The following is an 11,430-nucleotide window of genomic DNA, read 5'->3' as shown; positions in this document are numbered from 1 at the left end:
TCCATCTATTTCTTCAGAAGGGTTGTTCACGGCATCTACTCTGCCAAACCCAGGAAACAGAAGTCCTCACGGCAGTTCTTCACTTGCAGTGTCCCTTAGGTATGGCGCGTCTTAGCTGAGGTTCTCCAGAAAACAGAGCCTGAGGCCAGGATGAAAGTGCTGGTACTTTAATTGGGAGGTGCAGACATAGGGCAGAGAGTGTAAGAAACTGGCAAGTGGGCAAGGAGAGATGCGGTCAGTGCAAAGGGAGGCACAGGCACCCACTGCTGCTTCAAGAGGGGCTGGAATGACCCACCTTGGCAGCCGCATCCATTCAGCTCTAGGGACTCCCCCAGACAGGCTGCACAGAGAAAATGGCTCTGGGAGCACTCAGGGGCAGGGGAGAGGGAAGGTCTCTGCCTGGGCCCTTCCTAGTGCCCACTCTCCACTGATTGAAGTTCCCACCCCAGGGAATCCGCTGCCCTGATTTGCATCTCTTGGCCTTTTTACAGCACTCTGGGTACCATGTCGTCAGGGTAGCAGAAGTGGCAGGAGGGCTGTACTGAGGTGGTTGATGGGGGAGGAAGGAGTGGGAAGTGCAGAGACCTGTGCACTTCTGGCCACACCTGCTGGACTGGGGTGTCACTGCCAGGCCAGGTTATAATTTCTGACAGAAGTAAAATCTCAAGTTTTTAGAAGTAGTGTGAACTGATGATGCTTCCATCTTCCTGGCCCTGCAGCTCTCCTATCATCCTGCCCTGGTGGGTGGGCCCTGGGGAAGGTCACTGGATGCTCTGGGGGTGGGTCATGGGACAGGGGTGGGATGACAGGCCCTGCTCTCTGAAGGAGAGGCTCTGGGCCACCAGCCAGTAGCCTGTGATCTGATAGGCAAGTTCAGTTTAGGTGAACTGGCAGGAAGCCAGCTTTGGTGGCAGGTCCACGCCTGTCCCCTGGCCGCTGTCACTGCACTCACAGACTCTCAGACCCTCACTGACACCCCAGTCCTTCCAGGGCAAAACTCCAGACTTCTACAGGGCCCTTGGCCAAGCCTCCACACATCTTTGCCCACCTCCTCCCCAGCTCACAAACATCATGTGACCCCTTGAAAGTCCTGCACAGGCATCCTTTGGCTGGGAGGCGATCACTGACCCCAGAAAACATTGCCCAGAGTTTAGCACAAAGGGATCCCATGGCCAAACACACGGCCACCTGCTCCTGTGCTCCCAAGGCCCATGCTCAGACAGTCACCCGACTGGGGCCAGGCTGTGCCCTTCCACTGTCCAGGGGGGACGCAGCAACTTGGCCTCCAGGTGTGGGGCACAAGGGAGCCAGAGGAGCAAAGTGCTGAGGGGAGGCAACCTAGGCCCTCCTCAGACCCCACACCACCGGCCGCCTGCTGACCTCCCCCTAGGAACATCCTGGGGATGATGAGGCAGGAAGGTGAGGGGGGGTCCAGTCTGGCCAAGCAGGGACTCTCACAACGTTACCCAGCAGAGCAGAGCAGTTGTAGCAGCAGAGAAAATTCATGGCGGGTGATGGTGGGAGCTGTGCTTCCAGTGGGGATTTATTATTTAAGGCTTTTGAGCCCTATTGGCAGCAGTGATGGGGCGGACAGCGTCACAGCCCTGGCTGCTTCTCTCTGACTAGGGAGTTAATGGCGAGACGCCACGGATGGCAATGTTTCTGCTTCCTGCTCCTCTCAGGGCCAGGGGCTCTTTGCCTCTCCCGAGTCCCCCTCTTTCAGCACAGGTGGTGGGGGAGTCTGGCAGCTGCTTGGGTGGGTGATCACCTGGGCCTATGGATGAGCCTACAGCGTGTGGGGGTCCCTGTTACAGGGAGTTCATGGCCTTCTAACCACATGTGGCTTTTCAGTTATGCAGACATGTCCCCAACCCATGATCAGGGCTAAGAATAACCTTCCCTTGGACGTGTGGCCACAGGGGCCTCTTCAGCGTCACTCCCACAGAGTGTTGTCGACTGAAAAAGGGCATGATGTCAAGAATCATGACTTCTTTGTGTCTTCTTTGGGGCAAAATGAGAACTGCAGCCTGGGAGACAGCACCTCAGATAGCTCTGAGACACTGCTCCAAAGAGGCAGGTGGAGGTCAGTATATCATGTGATTTTGGTGAAGGGGGAGTACAGGCAATTTAGCACACATTTTTCCAGAAGGTTTCTGCTAGTCATGGGGAACAGTCGTCACCATGAAGGATTTTAGTGCTTTTCTAAATACGTGGTAAGTGAAGTTGCTCAGTCGTGTCGACTCTTTGTGACCCCATGGACTGTAGCCCACCAGCTCCTCCATCCATGGAATTTTCCAGGCAAGAATACTGGAGTGGGTTGCCATTTCCTTCTCCTGGGGAATCTTTCCAACCCAGGGATCGAACCTGGGTCTCCCATAATGCAGGCAGGCGCTTTATTGTCTGAGCCACCAGGGAAGCCTCTTTCTAGATATGAGGAGATGCAAAAACTGGGCTCACAAAATCGGGTCCTGAAACCATCAGACTATCTGAAGACCTGTCCTGCCAATGTTCCCTGAGCACAGGTGCCTCATTCCTGCTCTCCACCCTGAACTCCTTCAGGGGGTGTTGAAGGTCAGCAGCTGCGGCGCACATGACCCAATCCTTTGTCGAGCTAGATGGTAAGCACCCATGGCAGGTGCCAGTTTGTACTGGAGTGCATTGCCATTTCCTTCTCCAGAGGATCTTCCCAACCCAGGGACTGAGCCTGCATCTCTTATGTCTCCTGCATTGGCGGGCAGGTTCTTTACCACTAGCACCACCTGAAGACCCCTTCTTATCACAAGAAACCAGAAATACTGAAGACAAGCCTGAAAATGAGTAAGTTATCTGTAACCCACCAAAATGGACACATTAATTTTTGCTCATGTCTTACGTTAATTAACTCATGGTTGTAAAGATGGAGTTTGTGCTATTCTGATATTGTCCCTTTTCCACTTGACTTCACATCAAGGCTGGTCTACACACCTGATTCTATTACACTTTTCAGTTCCCCCTTGTCCACTTAGGACATGTACACTGACCAATATGTGTCTTGTCATCGCACACTTTTATAACAAACACTACAATGGACACCTTCATGGGGGTTTATTTCAGGTGAGATATTTTCTTAAGCTACCTCCCCCTCCCCGCCGAGCAAGATTGCTGAGTCAAAACACATACCCTTCTCTGGGTCTTTCTCTATAACTGATAATATAATAGTGGTTTACTAAGTACTATTTGTAGAGGGGTTGTGTTTAAGTGGGTTTGAAAGAGTCAGGACTCTTAGGCTCTCAGACACATCACAGATGTTCTAAAAGAAAGAAAGAAGTATGTACACAGCTGAGCAGAAAAAACACAGTCTACCATCTCCATTGTGTTTTTTCACTAATTGAGCCTTTTTCTTTTTACCGTGGTTGACTTTTTTTAAACAGCTTCCATTTCAGAAGATTCACTATCTGTACTGATAACGCTCGTTGGCTAACATCTACTGAAGCCTTTTTATGTTCCTGAAGGGCAGAAACTGTCCTAGAATGCAGAGCTCAGCTTCAGGTCCCAGGCAACATGCTGTACCCCTACACAGCCTGCACCCCTGAACCCCTGTACCATCTATACCCCTACACAGTCTGCACTCCTGCACCCCTGTTCCACTTACACCCCTACACAGCCTGAACCCCTGAACTCTTGTATCCTTGAACTCTTAGACAGCCTGAACCCCTGTACCCCAGCACCCCTACACAGCCTGAACCCCTGTACTTACCTGCACCACAACACAATCTGCACCCCTGAACCCCTGCACCACTGGCGCCCCTATACATTCTGCAACCTCTACCTGTATACAACCTGCATCCCTTCACCCTTCACCCCAGCACCCCTGCATCCCTGAACTGCCTGGCCCCCTGCAGTGCCTGCACCCATGCACTGGCTTCCTGATCCTGCCCTGATTGCACTTAACAGTGCTTCTGAGGAGACAGACGTGTGGGGGTAAAAGGAGGGAGCTTGCATGGGAATCATTTCCCTCCATATTTGGAACCCAAATCCTGACATGGCCCTGCTGCTTCCTGCGGGTGAAGGTTACAAAACTCCCTTTCTGGGTGAGGCCCTCACCTCTGGCTACTGGCCAGCTCCATCCCCCTGGAAACCAACAGGACACCAGATTGACTCAGATCCCGGGTGTGGTTGGCAAAAATTGGCTAGGTCGTCTCTGTCCCTGAGCAAGATGCCCAGGAACCTCTTACCTTACACAGCACAGGGGGTGGTGCCAACGCACGTCAGCAACCAAGGCTCAGACCTGAAAACAGGAGGGTGTCCTGGGCTACCCAGGCAGGTGGGTGTGGCCATGGGAGCCCGCAGGCCAAGGCAGGCGGGGGTGGTGATGGGACAAGCGCAGAGAGCCCGTTGGCACCAGCCGACAAGGCACGGAAGATGCAGGAGCTGCGTGGAAATCAGGAGAAGAGCTGAGCTCCCCAACAGCCAAGGGAGCCAGAAGGTGATCCAGGTAAGACCTCTTCGTTCCGGTTCCATGCTGGACTTCTGACCATCCAAGCTGTGTGGTTTGAAGCCCTGGATGTGAGGATCCAAAGCAGTGGGGCTGTACCCTCACTGTGGGGCCCAGAGGGCCAGCCCATGCCAGCTCATGTCACAGCAGATGCACCCAGAGGCCTGGCCGCATCACCCACCCAGGACAGGCCAGGCCTCTCAAGAGAAGAACACAACTCAACTAAAGGGTCAGTCTCATCCTTGATTCAATCTAGTCTTTTAGTTGTAACTTTTATGTGTTTACATTTATTGGAATCACTGATATATTTGGGTTTGTTTATCAATGCAAAGAAATAGAGGAAAACAACAGAATGGGAAAGACTAGAGATCTCTTCAAGAAAATTAGAGATACCAAGGGAACATTTCATGCAAAGATGGGCGCAATAAAGGACAGAAATGGTATGGACCTAACAGAAGAAGAAGATATTAAGAAGAGGTGGCAATAATACACAGAAGAACCATACAAAAAAGATCTTCACGACCCAGATAATCACGATGGTGTGATTACTCACCTAGAGCCAGACATCCTGGAATGTGAAGTTAAATGGGCCTTAGAAAGCATCACTACGAACAAAGCTAGCAGAGGTGATGGAATTCCAGTAGAACTATTTCAAATCCTGAAAGATGACGCTGTGAAAGTGCTGTACTCAATATGCCACCACATTTGGAAAACTCAGCAGTGGCCCAACAGGACTGGAAAGGGTCAGTTTTCATTCCAATCCCTAAGAAAGGCAATGCCAAAGAATGCTCAAACTACCGCACAATTGCACTTATCTCACACCTCGTGGCTCAGATGGTAGAGCGTCTGTCGACAATGTGGGAGACCTGGGTTTGATCCCTGGGTTGGGAAGTTCCCTGGAGAAGGAAATGGCAACCCACTCCAGTACTCTTGCCTAGAAAATCCCATGGACGGAGGAGCCTGGTGTCCATGGGGTCGCAAAGAGTCGGACATGACTGAGCGACTTCACTTTCACTTTCACACGTTAGTAAAGTAATGCTCAAAATTCTCTAAGCCAGGCTTCAGCAATACGTGAACCGTGAACTTCCTGATGTTCAACCTGGTTTTAGAAAAGGCAGAGGAACCAGAGATCAAATTGCCAACATCCGCTGGATCATCACAAAAGCAAGAGAGTTCCAGAAAAACATCTATTTCTTCTTTATTGACTATGCCAAAGCCTTTGACTGTGTGGATCACAATAAACTGTGGAAAATTCTGAAAGAGATGGGAATACCAGACCACCTGACCTGCCTCTTAAGAAACCTGTATGCAGGTCAGGAAGCAACAGTTAGAACTGGACATGGAACAACAGACTGGTTCCAAATAGGAAAAGGAGTATGTCAAGGCTGTATATTGTCACCCTGCGTATTTAACTTCTATGCAGAATACATCATGAGAAACGCTGGGCTGGAAGAAACACAAGCTGGAATCAAGATTGCCAGGAGAAATATCAATAACCTCAGATATGCAGATGACACCACCCTTATGGCAGAAAGTGAAGAGGGACTACAGGGCCTCTTGATGAAAGTGAAAGAGGAGAGTGAAAAAGTTGGCTTAAAGCTCAACATTCAGAAAATTAAGATCATGGCATCTGGTCCCATCACTTCATGGAAAATAGATGGGGAAACAGTGGAAACAGTGGCAGACTTTATTTTTGGGAGCTCCAAAATCACTGCAGATGGTGATTGCAGCCATGAAATTAAAAGACGCTTACTTTTTGGAAGGAAAGTTATGACCAACCTAGATAGCATATTAAAGAGCAGAGACATTACTTTGCCGACTAAGGTCCATCTAGTCAAGGCTATGGTTTTTCCTGTGGTCATGTATGGATGTGAGAGGTGGACTGTGAAGAAAGCTGAGCGCCGAAGCATTGATGCTTTTGAACTGTGGTGTTGGAGAAGACTGTTGAGAGTCCCTTGGACTGCAAGGAGATCCAACCAGTCCATCCTAAAGGAGATCAGTCCTGGGTATTCATTGGAAGGATTGATGCTGAGGCTGAGACTCTAAAGTTTAGCCATCTCATGTGAAGAGTTGACTCGTTGGAAAAGACCTTGATGCTGGGAGGGATTGGGGGCAGGAGGAGAAGGGGACGACAGAGGATGAGCTGGCTGGATGGCATCACTGACTCGATGGACATGAGTTTGGGTAAACTCCAGGAGTTGGTGATAGACAGGGAGGCCAGGTGTGCTGTGATTCATGGGATCCCAAAGAGTTGGACACGAGTGAGCGACTGAACTGAACTCATACCTTTCTATGGGACTTCCCTGGTGGCTCAGTGGTAAAAAATCTGCCTACGATGCAGGAAACCTGGGTTCACCCCCTGGGCTGGGAAGATCCCCTGGAGTAAGGGCATGGCAACCCACTCCAGTATTCTGGCCTGGAGAATTCCATGGACAGAGGAGCCTGACAGGCTATGGTCCATGGGGTCACAAAGAGTCATACACGACTGAGTGACTGAACTGAACTGAAGCTATGTTTTGTTCTCATCCTTGAAAGAGTTTTGCTGGTAATACAAATCTTCATCCCAGGCCTGAGTCTACCTCTGCCCCGAGTCCACCTCTGCCCTGAGTCCTGTGAAGGTGTCGGCAGCTGGTCTCTCTGCTCTTCGTGGGTTATCAGTGCCCTGCCTCTAGGGACTCGGGGACCTTCTCCATCTCAGTTCCTCTGCAGTTTCATCATCATTCTCTGCATGTGCCTCTCTTGACTTAACCTGCTGGGATTCACTGAGCCTTCTGAGTATGAGAGCCAGCATCTGGAAATCCTCCAGTGACATCTCCTTGGACATGGCCTGTGCTGCACCCCCACTTCCCTCTCTGGGCTTTGGAGGCTCCCCTTCCATGCTCCCAGGCTCAGCCTTGCATCCGAAAGGGGTGACCGAGCTGCCCACCGGGCATCTTCAGGGAGCAGAAGACCTCTGCCAGGAGCCCCATCCTCGCCCTGCTCCCTGTGCGGCCGGGAGCCCCACTCAGAGTCACCGAGGGTCCACAGAGCCCCTTCCCTGTCAGTCGCTGGTGCTCAGCACCATGCCTGCTCCTGGAAGAGGCGGCTAATCCTTCCGTGTCCACTCCTTCCTCCTCTTGGGCCGGGTCTCTCCTAACCACTTGCAGGACCGGCCTCGCCACCCCTGCATGTCCTGGCAGCAAAACGTCACTCGTTCCCCAAACTGCCGCCTCCCCCATGTCTCCTCAAGTTGCTGTCACTGTGGTCACTTGGCACTTGCTACCCATCCTCGCCGTCCCTGGGAAGCTGAGGCAGGGGGCAGTGCAAGGAGCTGAGCCCCAGACCCCAGCGTCCAGGCCACCAGCCAACAGGCGCCTGCCCTGCAGACTAGCTTTGCCAACAGGTCCTCCGGAGACAGGCCAGGGTGTGTGGGGTGGTGTGGAAGGGGGGTGGAGCAGGGGGAGATGGGGGCCTGCAGGGAGGCTTGTGTCATGCTTATCCCAGGACACACTCAGTGGCACCGTGTTCCCCCCACCCACACACCCACCTGACTTGCCCACTGTGCACACAGCCCAGCCATGAAGAGAGAGGCCCCAGAGACACAGACCCTCCCTGGTTTGTCCTGAAAAGGCCTTTTAATAGAATCAAGAGATTTAATTTGTCACAGGCCATTTCTTGTGGTGTCTAACCTCCATTAGCCAGCTAATGTCATCCAGGAATGATGGACGGTCCTGGGACAGATGGCTCTGGAGCCCAGCAGAAAGGGATCTGCGTCCTATTACCTCCCCTGGGCCTCAGGAGCTGGGTTATTAAATCTGCAGACCAGCTCGGTTGACTTCTGGGGAGCACTGGGCTCCAGCCGGCCCTCCCTCCCCGGGCACCCTGTGGGTCAGAGGGGAGAAAGGGCACCCCCTCAGCACCCGGCTCCAGGTGGCCCTCATCATCCCCTTTGGTGGAGAGCTCCCCCAGCCCAACACCCCCACCCCACACACCCCTCCCCCCGCCCTGCTCTGCTGGAACCAGCTGGAGGGCACCAGGCAGTTGTGGAATCTGTCGGTGTGGCCATGAGAGCAGCAGGGTACTCCTGGGGGCTCCCTGCTGGCCACTTTGGGGGAAGGGCACCAAGAACGTTCTGGTCTCCTGGGCAGGAGAACCACAAGGCCTGCAGGGTGGTTGGACATCTCCCCAACTGTGAGAACGTGGTTTATCTCCAGGTCAAATCCGAACTTTATCCCTGTTTTCTGGGAGGACAGTCACCCAGCTCCGGGCATGGATCCCAGTCATGCTGGTCAGCAGGGCAGCCCTAGGGGCCAGAGCTGGATGAAGAGGAGGGAGCCAGGCCCACTCTGGCCCCTAGGGAATGAACCCAGAAGTATGTGGCTGGTCCCCTGTGATGCCCACAGGGGCACTGTGTCAGCATCTACAGCAGTGTGGACATCCCTGCCCAGAGCCCCAGGACTGACCAGGCCGTGGGGGCAGCCTGGATGTGGCAGCTCCTGGGCCCTGCTGGGGCTCACTGGTGAGCTGCTGCCACTCTCAGGCCCCAAAGTCCTTCCTCCCTGCAGCAGGGGGCTCTGCTGTATGACCCCTCAACAAGCCTGTGGGGGTCCAGGGCTGGATGGCTGGGAGCAAAGCACGATGGTTTGTTGGTGGCAAGTGTGGCCACAGGCACTGGGCGATGGTGATCCTGTCTCCCGGGAGGGGTCCTGAAGGCTGGCTGGGGCCCAAGGTAGGCAGCATAGGTGCCAGCAGATGGAGCCGGCCCAGAGGAGAACCAGGGCCCAGCGTGAGCCCAGGGGGACAGGAGGTCAAGACCAGGAGGAGCATCTAAGTCAGTTCAGCTCGTTTATCTCCCATCTGCTTGTGAGGAGGGTTTGGGCAGCTCAGGAGAAGGGACAACGTGAGCAGAGGAGTGGACCGCAGAGGGAATCTGGGCAAAGAGTGAAGGGAGGGCAGGGCGGCAGGGCCTGGCAGGGGTGAGAGGCCGGGAGATGGGCTGGGGGTCTCAGGGTGGTGCGGGCCAGGCCAACTGTCCTAAGAGCCAAGGAAAACCGAGGTGGGGTAGGGTAGGCAGTCTCAGTCTGCTGCTGCCCATTCGAAGTGGGTTCTTGCTGCCTCGAAGCTGGGGGCCTGCAGGTAGGAGGGAAGAGAGTTTGGGTGCAGGGCTTTGGGGTGTGGATTTGGGGGACCCCTGGACAGGAGAGGGGACCCGTGACAATGCCCCGTGTTCTCAGCCAGGGAGGAGGCACCCCGTGAGCTCAGAGCCCCTGACTGAGATCAACCAGGCTTGCAGTCAGGGGCGAGGGCTACACTGTGAGGGTGCCGTGGAGTGGGGCCAGGGTCAAGTGTTCACAAGGGATGCCCCCCGCCCTGGACAAGTGCAGAGTTCAGCCAGGGCAGAGGGGACTCTCAGGGGCAGGGCAGGGCGTGGCGGGGGGCCCTGGCCAAGAGGAGGGGCCAGTGGGGACCTGGCAAGGACCTGTCTGAGAAGTGTTTCGGAAACCAGGGCACACTCTTGGTGGGCAGCCTGGTTCCTTGCCCAGTCTCCAGGAGTCGGGCCCTAGCTTCCACGTCCACTGGGCCATCTGGGCAGGAGCCATGGGCTGGTGGGCAACAGGGTGGCCCAGAGAGGACCCAACATGGGCTTCTTCACGGGTCAGGAGAAGAGGCAGGTGAGCAGCTGGGGTCTCCAGCAGCATCATGGTGACCATGGGCAAGGAGCTCTTATCCTACCCTATGATGGAATGGCTCAGGGCCCGGCTGACCCTGGAGGGAGCTCACACAAGGCAGAGCTGGACAGCGACCACAAGCCTGCAGCTTTCCTGTGGCCAGGCCCCCAGGCCCAGCTCTGCAGGCCAGCAGGAGAGTGGGTGGAAGGCAGCCCCACGGCCTTTCTCCTGAGCCCTCTCTGGAGCTCAAGCCTGGGGGCATGACTGCAGCCAACTACTGGCAGTCTGAGGCCTGGCCTAGCCATACCAGGGTGGCCGTGATGGGGCAGTGGGGAGTCAGAGAGGCTCACAGCGGCTGGTGCCCTGGGCAGACACGGGGGCAGGTGGGGTGTGGAGGCTCTGGAGAACCAACCCCCACGAGGCCCCAGAAATACTGTCATCTGAGGATCCAGGGGCTGCTAACTTTCCTACACTGGTCTGGCAGCCTGGGGCAAGAGCTCAGGGGTGCCTTGGGTTGGGGGTTGAGTTGTGTCCAGGCGAGGGCTTAGGGGTGCCTGGGGTGGGGGGCTCAGGTTTGTCCAGGCGAGGGCTCAGGGTACCTGGGGGCAGCTTGGGGTGCCTGGGGGCAGCTCAGATGTGTTTGGCTCACTGTACCTTTCCTGTGCCTTCCTGGACACCTGCAGGTGACAGATGTCTGCTGGTAGTTTGCCCTGAAGTCAGGCCAGCAGAAGTCCTGTCACCAGCCCCAATCCAGGAGGCGTCTGATTTCCACTGATTTGTATGTCCCATTCCCTCGGCTTGGCCTCCTTGTTGGTGGCCTCAGGAGGCAGATATGCTCTTTGGAGGGCAGAGTTTGGCAGGGTTTCTGTTCTCTTGATTAATGCTTGGCTTCAGGAAGAGAATCCCATCTTCCCATCTAGAGGGGGCCCAGGCCTAGATGCCCACCCCTGGGACATCCTCTTGGCCAGAAGGCGCTCTCCTGCCGCAGAAGTCTCTTTCTTCTGGGAGGAGCCCAGGCCCTGGTTCTTTCACCCAAGTTGGTCACCCAGGGTGGGATGCCTGGATGGGAGTTCCCTGTCCCCACAGAGGGGGCTCCCACTCTCCCCAAATCCATACCTAGACATCATCAGCCTTGACCCCAGGGTCCACGGCCAGAATCAGGTACACGAGTCAAGACAGAAGGATCTCTGGAAGTCAGTCTTCATTGTAAGTGATGTCTTTGAATTTTCCACTCTCACCTCCCTCTCTTGGTTGGAAGAAACCACAGGATTGTCTGAGTTTCTCTGAATGCTGGTGACAATGTCCTGA

The sequence above is a fragment of the Oryx dammah genome, unplaced genomic scaffold (genome assembly GCF_014754425.2).
Source record: "Oryx dammah isolate SB20612 unplaced genomic scaffold, SCBI_Odam_1.1 HiC_scaffold_2, whole genome shotgun sequence".
NCBI lineage: Eukaryota > Metazoa > Chordata > Mammalia > Artiodactyla > Bovidae > Oryx > Oryx dammah.
This window is presented reverse-complemented; position numbering follows the sequence as displayed.